A 12,152-nucleotide genomic window follows, 5' to 3' on the forward strand; every position below is an offset into this window, starting at 1 on the left:
ACCAAGTACTGAATAACACAGCTGCTGTCCACTGTGTCCTCTTCAAGCTTTTGCCTTGGCTTTCCCCTTGGGCCACTTTTGTATATCCACTGAGTTGCCATGGGCTTTTGTGACATCACAGGGCGGCCACAGCCAATCACAGCAGCTGGAGAGGCATCATCATCATCATCACCTCCTCAGGCCTCACAATGGTGGGTGCAGCTCAGCAGCCATTTCCCCTTCGCTTGTTAGTATGTACGGCTCACTCCTTATCTGTAATGACACCAGAGGAAGGCATGCCATAAATCGTGGGGGGTCATTTTTCATCCTGACAGCTGCATTTCCTTGGGTCAGATTTTCCATGTATGGGAGCCAACTCCTAAGGGCCGAGGTCCCTTCACCTCCCCCCCCCCGCCAAATATTGATTAGTTGATTAGTTGCATCAGGTGTGCTTGAGAAAACACCTGTTTTCGTGCTGTTGTGAGGGATTCTATTCAAGGGGTTGAATACAGTGGATGCTTGGGTTGCGAACGTGATCCGTGCGGGAGGCACGTTCGCAACCCACAGCGTTCGCAACCCACAGCACCACATCTTTGCACGTGCGGGTTGCGATTTAGTGCTTCTGCGCGTGCGCAAAGAAGTAACCTGTTCTGGTACTTCCGGATTCGGCGTGGTGCACAACCCGAAAACGCACAACCTGAAGCGTCTGTAAACCGAGGTATAACTGTAATAGACTGGAGACAGGGGCATATGAAGGGGGCGGGTCGCCCCTGGTACCACTCTGGGGGGGGGTGACAAGATGGCCCACTGCCCCGCCAGCTGTAGAGCAGCCAAGGGGGTGCGCGCAGTCTGCATAGACGCCGCCCACATGTTCCATTCATACAGGTACCCATACGGGCTGCTGCTTGCAAGGCAACCGTACAGCTGCCGCACGTGCTCCGCCTGCCAGTTCTTCCCACCCCTCAGTGTCCTACCCCAGATGCCAGAGACTGTTCCTCTGCCACTGACTGGAGAAGCCAGTATAAGTTGCAATTTAGCTGAATTTGGGGGAACCACTTGAAGCATCTGCTGTGTTGAGCTATTTAATAAAATAAAAAGGGACTTGTTTTAAAATAATTAAGAATTATTTCTTCCCATTGGAGGCTATCCTGAGTATTAAAGAAGTATATATAAGCCAAATGACTCTCCCAAACCAATGACATGGTTGCACCTGCATTATGTGAAAACAGTTTTTTTTTAACATGGACACAGTTTACTATAATATAAACTTCAGATAAAGATTTGGTAGTGATAATAGAAATTTAAGTTATAACCCAATAAAGTTTAACACTGTTATTACCTCAGCTTATTATGGGTAGCTGTAAACATCTCCACTGTTGTGGATTTGGCATTGATAACACGTGTCTACTCAGAAGCAAATCCTACTGAATTCAATGGGGCTTAAAGGTAAAGGTAAAGGGACCCCTGACTATGACCATTATGTCCTGTCACAGACGACTCTGGGGTTGCGGCGCTCATCTCGCTTTACTGGCCGAGGGAGCTGGCATACAGCTTCCGGGTCACGTGGCCAGCATGACTAAGCCGCTTCTGGCGAATCAGAGCAGCACACGGAAACGCCATTTACCTTCCCGCCAGAGTGGTACCTACCGTATTTATCTACTTACACTTCCTGCTTTCGAACTGCTAGGTTGGCAGGGTCAATGGGACTTACTCCTCAGTAATTGGGCAATAGCACTGCAGAATAAAGTTGCAATCTATACATGCTTATATGTGGATAAACCTGCAATTCTAAATACAGTTCTTGGGGAGAGTAAGCTCTTTTGAGTGAAATGGGACTCTTGTCTGTTTAGGATTGCAGTGTTTCTCAAACATCATGAGGTTGTAGATAGATCAAATTAATGCTTTTGGTTTAATCAGCATACCTTCCCCCTGACTAGATAATTGAATCAGTCATTTATTTACTTCAGCAAGATTGTTCAGTGCAGCACAGAGATCAAAAACCTGTTTGGAAAGTAAACTCATCGATTGTGTGCTGAAAAATTGCCCTGTCTTTCTAGCAAAGGCGGAAGGTTGCAGCTAGATAAAGTATAGAAAGCCAAAGGGTTCTTGGTGAATCACTGATAGACTGGCTGCTTCTCATTACAAAGTTTCAGGCACATCCATGTAAGAAATGACATTCAACCTATGTATAGATTGTTGTGTGTGACAATTCCCACAACTCTGCATGTATGGAGAGAAGGGTGTGAAAATGATTTCAGAAGGCTTTGGTTTGATCTCTTTCTGCTTCTGCCTGCTTCTTGGAAGAACTATATGCAGGGAGTTCGATATTGTGAAGCCATCTTTCTCAAACTTTTTAAACCTGTTCTGCCTTCTCCCCACCTCCTGCCCATTCAGCACCAACTATTTAGTCCACAACAGAGCAGACAGAAATTATTGTATACAGTCATGTGTATGTAAGTTGCTGTGTTAGTGTGAATTGGGGCACTAACTCAATGGAGGCATTAGAACAGGGGTCAGCAAACTTTTTCAGCAAGGGGCCGGTACACTGTTCCTTAGACCTTGTGGAGGGCCGGACTATATTTTGAAAAATAATAATAATGAACAAATTCCTATGTCCCACAAATAGCCCAGAGATGCATTTTAAATAAAAGGGCACATTCTACTCATGTAAAAACACGCTGATTCCCGGACCGTCCACTGGCTGGATTTAGAAGGCAATTGGGCCAGATCCAGCCCCAGGCCTTAGGTTGCCTACGCATGCATTAGAAAGACCTAGTGGATTCAGTGGGATACAGGATTTTAGAGTGTATGACTAAGATCAGTGAGGCCTGAATTCAAATCCCTACTCAGTCATGAAACTCACTTGGGCTGGCCACTGTTTTTCACCTTAAATTTGTTGTGAAAGGGAGCACCATACAGACATGTCCAAAGTCCGTTTTGGGGGCCTAATCCAGCCTGTCGGTCGATTTAATCCAGCCCCTGTGGCAGTATATGTCCTGGGGTAAAATCCTAAAAAAAGCACAAAACTCCAATCCTAAAAAAGCATGTTCACTTCATCAAATGTGGCCCTCTTTGAAAAAAGTTTGGGCACCCCTGATTGTATGTAGCATTGAGCCATCTTGAGGAAAGGCAAGATTTAAAAAATAGGTAAATACCTGACCTATTTAAACCACACTCTAGAAAGCATTACTAGAACACAGCGGTAGAAATGGGATGATAAGATAAGCTGTACATATTCAGTGCTAAAGGACATTCAACCCATTTCTGTCTTAGCCGGTAAAGATTTTTCTGATGTGGGAAGTGACACAATACAGTATGGAGTGAAAATTAAGTGTTCACAGAATCAGTTATCTGGCATGAAATAGTAAACTGCATCTGACGTGAGGCAGATTATTTTTCTGTCAGTCCCATAAACATCCAACACCCACACACACACCCAGCCTGCAATGTGGGGCTCATTTATGCTGCAGAGAGCTGTTTGCAAAGCAAATATCCTTGAGATGACTCAAGAGAACATGCTTAGCAGATTTCTGCAGTTAGACCAACGCACTCACCCTTCCCTCAGAGTCACTTGTCATAAAATTGTAGAACTGTAGAGTTGGAAGGGATCCCGAGGGTCATTTAGTCCAACACCTTGCAATGCAGGAATCTCATCTAGGCTGTATTCACGCTATATCTTGAAGGCACGTTTGAATCACATGCTTTCCCTCAAATAATTCTGGGAACTGTGGTTTGTTAAGATTTGCTAGGAATTTTAACTCTGTAAAAGATAAACCAGAGTGCCCAGAATTCATTGAGGGAATTCCGTCATTTGATGAGTCAACCCCTGGGCATGAACAACGTCATTTTTTTTCCCATACTCTATCTTTTGCAGTCCGTGAAATTGTAACAGTGTGTTGTCCTTTTCCACCTTGCAGATATGTGGTCGGTATGTTTTCATTGTTGTTTATGTGTTAAAATGTATCCCAATAAGCATTTAGCCATTGCAAATTCAAAATGAGAAAGCAACATATGTTCTTCCAAATTTCTCAATATTTTGATTAGAAGGGCAATAGTAGATCTGATGTACAGAGCGATCCTTTAAGGCAACACCATTAACAAAAGTGTTGTCTATGTAGGGCTACTACCCCCCCACCCCACATTTTCTTTCTCTCTCCTCTCTCCCCCCCCCCCCACTTCTCTCTCCCCCCAACCTCACCACCATGCATAGGACAGCAATGTCTCACATCAAAAGTTACTGACACATAGAAAGGACTCTATGAACTGAAAACAGAGACGTTATATGTATAGTGGTACCTCAGGTTACATATGCTTCAGGTTACAGACTCTGCTAACCCAGAAATAGTGCTTCAGGTTAAGAACTTTGCTTCAGGATGAGAACAGAAATCGTGCTCTGGCGGCGCAGCGGCAGCAGGAGGCCCCATTAGCTAAAGTGGTGCTTCAGGTTAAGAACAGTTTCAGGTTAAGAACGGACCTCCGGAACGAATTAAGTACTTAACCCGAGGTACCTCTGTACCTTTGTTATCTATGAAAATCTTTTAATAACAACACTTTTTTTAAGTCCGTGTGATTTGATGTTTTTATGCCATCACATTACGAGCTGGTAATGCATATGTAACAATGTGCAGAACTCTCGAACCAATGAGGCACTAGATTATTACGTTAAAAGAAAGGGGGGAACCCAACTGTGATTATAGGACAAAAATAATGTGTGTTTCATAAGGAGTCATATAAGCTTTTATATTCAGCTCGATCTAGGCTAAGTACACACCATACATTTAAAGTGCATTTTCCCTCCCAAAGAATCATAGGAAGTATAGTTTAAGAGTGCTGGGAATTGTATCATTTTGGGGGGTAAACAACAGTTCTCAAGATTCTCAGGAGGGGTGTGCGAATCCTGCATGCTTTAATGTGCTTTAAATGTACTCCCCAATCCTGTAAGAGGTGGGGCATCCTCAGCATCTTGCAGAATTGAGCATTTAAGTGGAATAGTTCACGTCCACAACATACATTTAAAGGACTTTTAAAGGTCATGGCTCCACCCCCCCCCCCAATAATCCTGGGGACAGCAATTTGTTAAAGTTGCTTGGAACTGTAGCTTGGTGAGGGGTAAACAGTTCCCGATAGTCTTTTGGGGGAGCCATGTGCTTTAATTGTATGGTGTGGGTGTTAGAGAGACGGGAGGGGAGGAATTGGTTGAATAGCGACTTTTGCAGCATACGAATTTGCACAATGTCACAACACAAAACTATAATAGGGCATTATGACACCAGATTCAAGAAAGGCGAAGGAGCCTCTCTGAACAGCTATTTTGTTTACTTCCAGCCCTTTGTTACCTGAGGAGATATTGACAAATCAGAGGGCTCAAAGTCTGGACAAAGCTGCCGAAATGCTGATGTGAGTGATTTATAGCAAAAGATTGAATTAGTTTATTCAGCCTATCTGTGTCTAAATGATGAGTGAAAGGGAAGGAAAAGAGAATTTCTGGAAGCTGTAAATCTTTAAAGCGGCTAGGAGAATTTATTACGAGTGAGCAACATACAGTTCATGGAGTTTAACAAAGAAACAAAAAGCAACAACAACCAGTGACTGAATTTTAGAATAAAGGCAGCGTGAGTTGGGAAATCAGATATCCCAAGGAAAACAGCAAGGCAGAACAAAGGAGCAAAAACTCATTTTTACAGTAAAAAAAATGATTGATTTTTACAGCCTTCAAAGCACTTTTTAAGGATCCAATTGCTTATTTTTAAAGTGGGGTAAATTACGGTACTAGTCCTCGCACTGCAGAGAACTGTTTGAAAGTGATATGCTGACTTTCACTAATATTTTATTCTATGAAAGCCTCTCGTATATTTACATTTGCATCTGATAACATCTTACTGATATTAGCTCTACTTCCCAGGTTTCGTTCCCCACAGCACAGGTACCAAACACTAGTAAACATTTCACAAGTCCTCCTCTCCCCACCCCCACCCCCACCCCCACCACTTCCTCCTGCTCCACTTTTAGAATGGGTTCTTATATTGTCTGAAATTGTTTTTTTTAAAAAAATCTGATTGTGCACACAGCAACATAAACATCAAACAGATTCTAGAGCCTATTCCTTGTTCAATTTGTGCATCACTTTGATAGTATTAAAGAAAGTCATCTTTTAAAACATTTTTCCTTCCTCCCTTCAGATTTTGCACACTCTTGCACAATTAACAATGTAAAAATAATAAAAAGCACATATTTAGCATTATTTGTGTTTTTAAAAAATAAGGTGCTCTTCCCATAGGGAAAGCAATTTTTTATTGGGAGTGTGTAACTGCCTTGCCTGGTTTCAGGGTGTGAAAGTTCTGAACATCAGTTTTTTCTACTGTGAAATGGGTATCTTGTAGTGCCCACAACAACTTTCCAAATGTGCTCCTGGGCTCAAAAAGGTTGGACAGAGAGGAAAGGTGCTTCCAGACAACCTGTTTATTGAGCATTCATCCTGATTTGTTTGCAGGGAGATAAGATGACATTAGCTATTTACTGAGCACTCATTTTTCGCAATACGTCTAATCTTTTGGGGAAGCAGGTTTGTTGCACAAGAGCTGCCAATCAGCTATAACTGTGCCCCCTGAAATTGTTGGTATGTGATTGAATCCCACCCCAAAATAGCTATAGTCTGGACACACTGCAGTCAGAGAATGAGAACGATTATCAAAGAAAGAACTTTTTTCCCTTTTCTGGGATGAGATTCGTACCACATTTTTAAAGTGGTAACAGTTCATCACAAGATTGTATAATTGATCAACACAGCTACCTGCAGTTTTGGACTGTCATGGCGACTGTCATGATCACAGAATTGTAGAGTTGGATGGGACTCCAAGGGTCATCTAGCCCAACCCCCTGCAGTGCAGGAACGATGAGCTCCTGCACTCCAAATTTCACCGCTGCACCACTAATGCCAATGCAGGATTAATGTACATTACCAGAACTCTTGCATTACATGGTTTGGGGTTCCTGTTTTGGAAGAAAAGTGGAAAATAAATTTAAAAGTAAATAAAATATTTATTTGTTTTATTGAAAATATGTTAACCAGCCCTACCATGCAAGGCAAAATAATAACTAACAGAATGTAAACAGAAAGCATAAATGAGAGCAGATGAATGACACAGAATCAGTAACCAAACAAGATGGCGACAGCAACAATGGTGCAGCAGTGAGATCGTTTCCTTGCTCAAGTGGAATCTTAATTTTTTCTTTGACTTAAGCATTGGCAAAATCCTTGCGGCATGTGAGAGGCGAGAACTATTGCTGGGAATTGTCAGAGGTTCAAAGTCAAGATCAAAGTGTTTCCCCTCCGAATTGCTCCAGCTGTTTTGCCCTCCTATATGCCCATAAAAGCTGAGAGGACTCAGCAGGATCACAGCTCCGCATGGGGTTGGGCACTTCTTTCCCCCCCTTTGCCTTTCCTGTGCTATCAGCAGCTCCATCCAAAAAACGCTGTGGAAACCTGGGAACGCACTCCTTTCACATCTCCCACTGTTCAAAGGGCAGGGCACAAATTTTTCAGATGGGTTCCAAAATGATAACAGATTGTTCTGTTTGCTGGACTGTTATAAGAATTTTAATGTCAAAGTGGGAAACCTACCCATTGTCTCTTTCCTCACAAATCCTGTCTTAAGGGCACATTCAAGATATGAACAGGGTTTGAGCCTGTGATCTGTGACCTAGCTGCCTTGCTTCTCAATATTCTCTGGTTGGCCTTTGTTATTTTCTCCTACCAATAGAGAACCTAAAAAGACTACTCTATATGGGCTCTTGGGTACCCCATAAGGGAAAAAGAGCAGCTTTCTTTCTTATAACATGGACCAATAGAATATTTTACTGGACGAAGCTGATGAAATGAGCTCCCCTAGAAAAACCTATGCCGTAGGGATAGTTTAGGTGGTAGAGCATGAGACTCTTAATCTCATAGTCGTGGGTTCAAGCCCCACATCAAGCCCCTTCCTGCATTACAGGAAGATGGACCCTTGTGGTTCCTGTGTATATCACTGCATACAAAACAATCTACTCAGAAGACAGAGAAATCTTGAGAAACAAGTCCACTACAGTGGTACCTCTAGATACGAACGGAATCCGCTCCGGAGCCCCGTTCGCATCTAGAGGTAAACGTAACTAGCGACGGCATGTCTGTGCACGCACGTGTCGCTTTTCGCCACTTCTGCGCATGCGCGTGACGTAATTTTGAGCGTCTGCGCATGCGCAAGCGGCGAAACCTGGAAGTAACACGCTCCATTACTTCTGGGTTGCCACGGAGCACAACTCGAACGCGCTCAACTCGAAGCGTATTCAACCCGAGGTATGACTGTAGTTGACAGGCAGTGATACTTTTGTGTTTTCTAGGGACCAAAGAACCAAAGCATAATGCATCTGATTCTCTTCATAGAATCATAGAACTGTAGAATTCAAGGGACTCTGAGGGGCATCTAGTCCAATACCCAGGCAATGCAGGAACCCACCAATCTTCTGGTTAACAGCCAGACACACAGACCCCTTGCTCAACAAGATGTGCCAGCACTAACTGGAGATCCAGAGTGGTATATTGAGATGGGAATGCTTGATGAGGACTGGGAAGACTTAAGCTGAAATCACCACTCAGCCATTAAGCTTGTTAGTGGTTGACTTTGCGCTTGGCACTCTCTCAACCTAACCTACCTCCCAGGTTGTTGTGATGATATAATGAGCATATACATTGCTTTGAGCTCCTTTGAGAAAAAGGTGGGGGTATAAATGAGCAAGGACACTGAATAGGTGAAGAACAATAAATGCATTTTTCAGCATTTAGTTCTAGACAATTCGTTTCAGTGCAATAAACACACAGTTCTTATCCATTTCACTTGCAAGCAATTAAAATGCCTTCTGAAATGTGCTTCTTCTGCAGCGATATTGCATTATTTAAGTACTCAAGCTAGTGTTTTGTCGGTGGAAAAATGAGGTTTTTCTCCACATGTAGTATATCCATTGCTGCCGCAATTTCTCTGTACAGCATGACTGCTAGTTTTGTTAGCTATTGTCTAAGAGGCATCCTTTGTGTTATTGTCTACATATAGACAGCCACATAACTCCTACCCACCGTACTCCTACACACATCCATTCTATTTGTCACTCAATTTGAAAATATATATATTTTCAGCAATTTTAGTGCTTGCGTTTTCCTCAGAGTGCTATAATGTACTTTTCTACATGGTGGCAGCGCCACATAGAGAAGAAAAATAGCAACTATGCTGTGTGAAAGAGACATACGATATCATCCAAACCGTGAGCTTATGTAGCCATGTTCTGGTACTGTGTAGTTATGAAAATGTTCCTTTTGTCATATATATATAGCATATTGAGCTAGTCTTCTGAATGGTCCAGTACGTTATCCAAGATTACCTCCTGACAAAGTTACCAATTTTTGGCAGATGGAGGCAAATCAGAATCTAGCATTCACGAGGCTAATTCAACATGACAAAACCCAACAAGAAACCCAACTCATATCAACTTCCTGTGCAGAAAACAGTTGTCCTGTATGTTAACTACATAGGGAACACACTTGGAATGGAGTCAACTGCCTCAGACTTGGTTAAGTTCTGTCCCTCTGTGGGAAGGTAACAGCCCTGCAAACACAATGCAAGCCGTTGTGATGTAGCAGACTCTTCATCAGAAGACATTGGGATGTAGCAGACTTTTCCTCAAACTGACACCCTCCATCATCCCTGACCACTGGATGAGGTTGGGCTTGATGGGCATTGGAGTCCAACAACATATGAAGGGTAACGAGGGTTATGAGTCCCAGACTGGGGAGACTTGGGTTTCCCAAATGCCAGCTTCACTGAGCTCTTTTGGGATAAAAGTCAGGGATTGGCAAAGCTTCAGACTTGCAAGATCTACTTCATGGTTTCTTTCCCCCTGAAACCCTGATACTCACCCTGCGACTCCGGTGCAGAAGACATGTATCGTATTTTTTGCACCATAACACTCACTTTTTTCCTCCTAGAAAGTAAGGGGAAATGTCTGTGCGTGTTATGGAGGGAATGCCTACGGGTGGCATGCCTACGGATTTTCCTCCTCTAAAAACTATGTGCGTGTTATGGTCGGGTGCGTGTTATAGAGCGAAAAATACGGTATTTAAATGTAAAGAATTCTGAGCCCAGAATTTTCTTTTGAGTGCAAGAACTGAACTATCATTCCTGACATATATCTGCTCTTGCCTCCTCACCCCCCACCGTGCAAGGGAGGGGAGCCATTTGTTGTTGCTGTTGTTTCAGCAATTATGAGTTAGAAATTCTCGCTGATCTGTTTCAAATCGCCCAGTGGATCAAAATTATTATTCAAAATGATATGGTTAATTTGACTTAACAACCCCCTCACACACACAAACAAAACCAATTGAATTCAACCAACCATGCTTGGGCTCCCCAATCTCTCTCACTGCTGATGAAAACTAATAGATGAAGAACCCCGCCACATACACTATGAAAAAAGGGAAAGACCACTACTCCCTTCTTTCTCCTACCTCTCTTTTCCCACCTCTCTTCCCCCACCCCCACACAACTTCGCAATACCTCTGATAGCAATGTCTCACACCAAATGTAACTTACCTACAGATAAGGACTCTATGAACTGAAAATAGAGCCGTTATATATACCTTTGTTATCCATTGAAATATTTCAATAAAACAATTTTAAGATTTATTATTATTATTATTATTATTATTATTATTATTATTATTATACTATTATGTATTTATTCATACTTTCCCCCTGATGAAACTTAGATAAAAATGAGTATGCCCCCGCGCCCTGTTAACTTCTGCAGCCACCCCTGAAAGACACCCCCCCCCCGTTATACCTACCTTATGCTCAGTCATTTATTTAATATATAACCCCCATGCACACCACCTGTGAGCTTATTGCAGCATAAGTGGAATCCAGTATCATAATGTCTTTATTAGGGGCAACTCCAGATATTTTGGGGTTACAACTCCCATGATTCTAAACCTAAACCATTGGCTACGCTGCCTGGAGCTGATGGACGCTGGAGCCCAACAACAGCTGGATGGGTCAGTATATCTGGCTGTTAACCAGAAGGTTGATGGTTTGATGACACCACCAGGGATGGCTGTGGGCAGGATTCATCCACTGAAGGGAGTTGGACAAGACAACCCTCGGGATGCCTTCCAGCTCTACAATTCTATGGCTGCAAGTTCCTTACCCCTGCTTTAGAGTAGTATTTCCCAAACGTGGGTCTCCAGCTATTTTTGGACTACAACTCCCATCATCCCTAGCTAGCAAGACCAGTGGTCAGGGATGATGGGAACTGTAGTCCAAAAACAGCGGGAGACCCAAGTTTGGGAAAGACTGCTTTTAGAGCTTCATGACTACTCATCCTCAGACATAATCCTAAAACAGAAAAGGGTGGGGGGAATGGGAAAATATATACTGCTTTTGAATGGCCTTTTAGAGGCCCCAGCTGCAAAATGTTATGCTCCTGTTGGTGATTCAGGAATCAGTGTAGCTTGTGCCCAGTGAAAAAAAATATCAGGTTGCACAAAAACATACTGGATAAAAGAAGCAATGGCCACTCTCCCTTTGAATATGTAAACCCCAGCAGTTCATTTACATATACACTAGTACATATATATAGGCCCCTTTTCCTCCCCAAAGCTCACCAATATATTTTTAAAAAAATTATTATCCAAGTAGCTGAATCCGCCTCTAGCACTAACCAGAACTCAGGCATCCCTTGTAACATGTTTAATGTATAAAACAATAAATTTAAAAATAATTCCTATTTTACGTTCTAAGACCGTTCCGTTTTTTTGAAATGTGATGATACGTAAGTTGGTTGATGTGAACGTTTTGCTGGTCTGACCAGTAGACAAAGCGAAAGAGATAAAGGTTCCAGTGATGCTCTCATTGCGAGAAGAAGATCAGATGCTTTAGCCTTGCCTTATGGTGTGTCCTTTGGTGAAGGAGATGGGCAAGCAGGGGGAAGGGTGTTGTGTTGTAAAATATGTAAACGTTTCAGTTCTGTGCCCGACTCCAAGGGTCTAGGACATCAGTTCTTGGGGGAGGAGGAGGAAGCTGAAAGAGAGGCTCAGAAAATGCGCCTGTCCTTTGTTCTTGGATTTGGATGTGTCAGGAGGGGCCATGGAA

The 12,152-nt window shown here is 42.8% G+C and overlaps 1 long non-coding RNA gene across 1 annotated transcript; it reads left to right on the plus strand.

The window, feature by feature from the left end:
* Positions 1–65: 65 nt before the first annotated feature.
* LOC310846127 lies at positions 66–5,819 on the plus strand. The gene is made up of 2 exons (XR_014565152.1): positions 66–191; positions 5,305–5,819. It is a non-coding gene; the product is annotated as an uncharacterized lncRNA (long non-coding RNA).
* The last annotated feature ends 6,333 nt before the right edge of the window (positions 5,820–12,152 follow it).

This window comes from Podarcis gaigeae (genome assembly GCF_964106915.1).
Source record: "Podarcis gaigeae genome assembly, chromosome: 1".
Classification (NCBI taxonomy): domain Eukaryota; kingdom Metazoa; phylum Chordata; class Lepidosauria; order Squamata; family Lacertidae; genus Podarcis; species Podarcis gaigeae.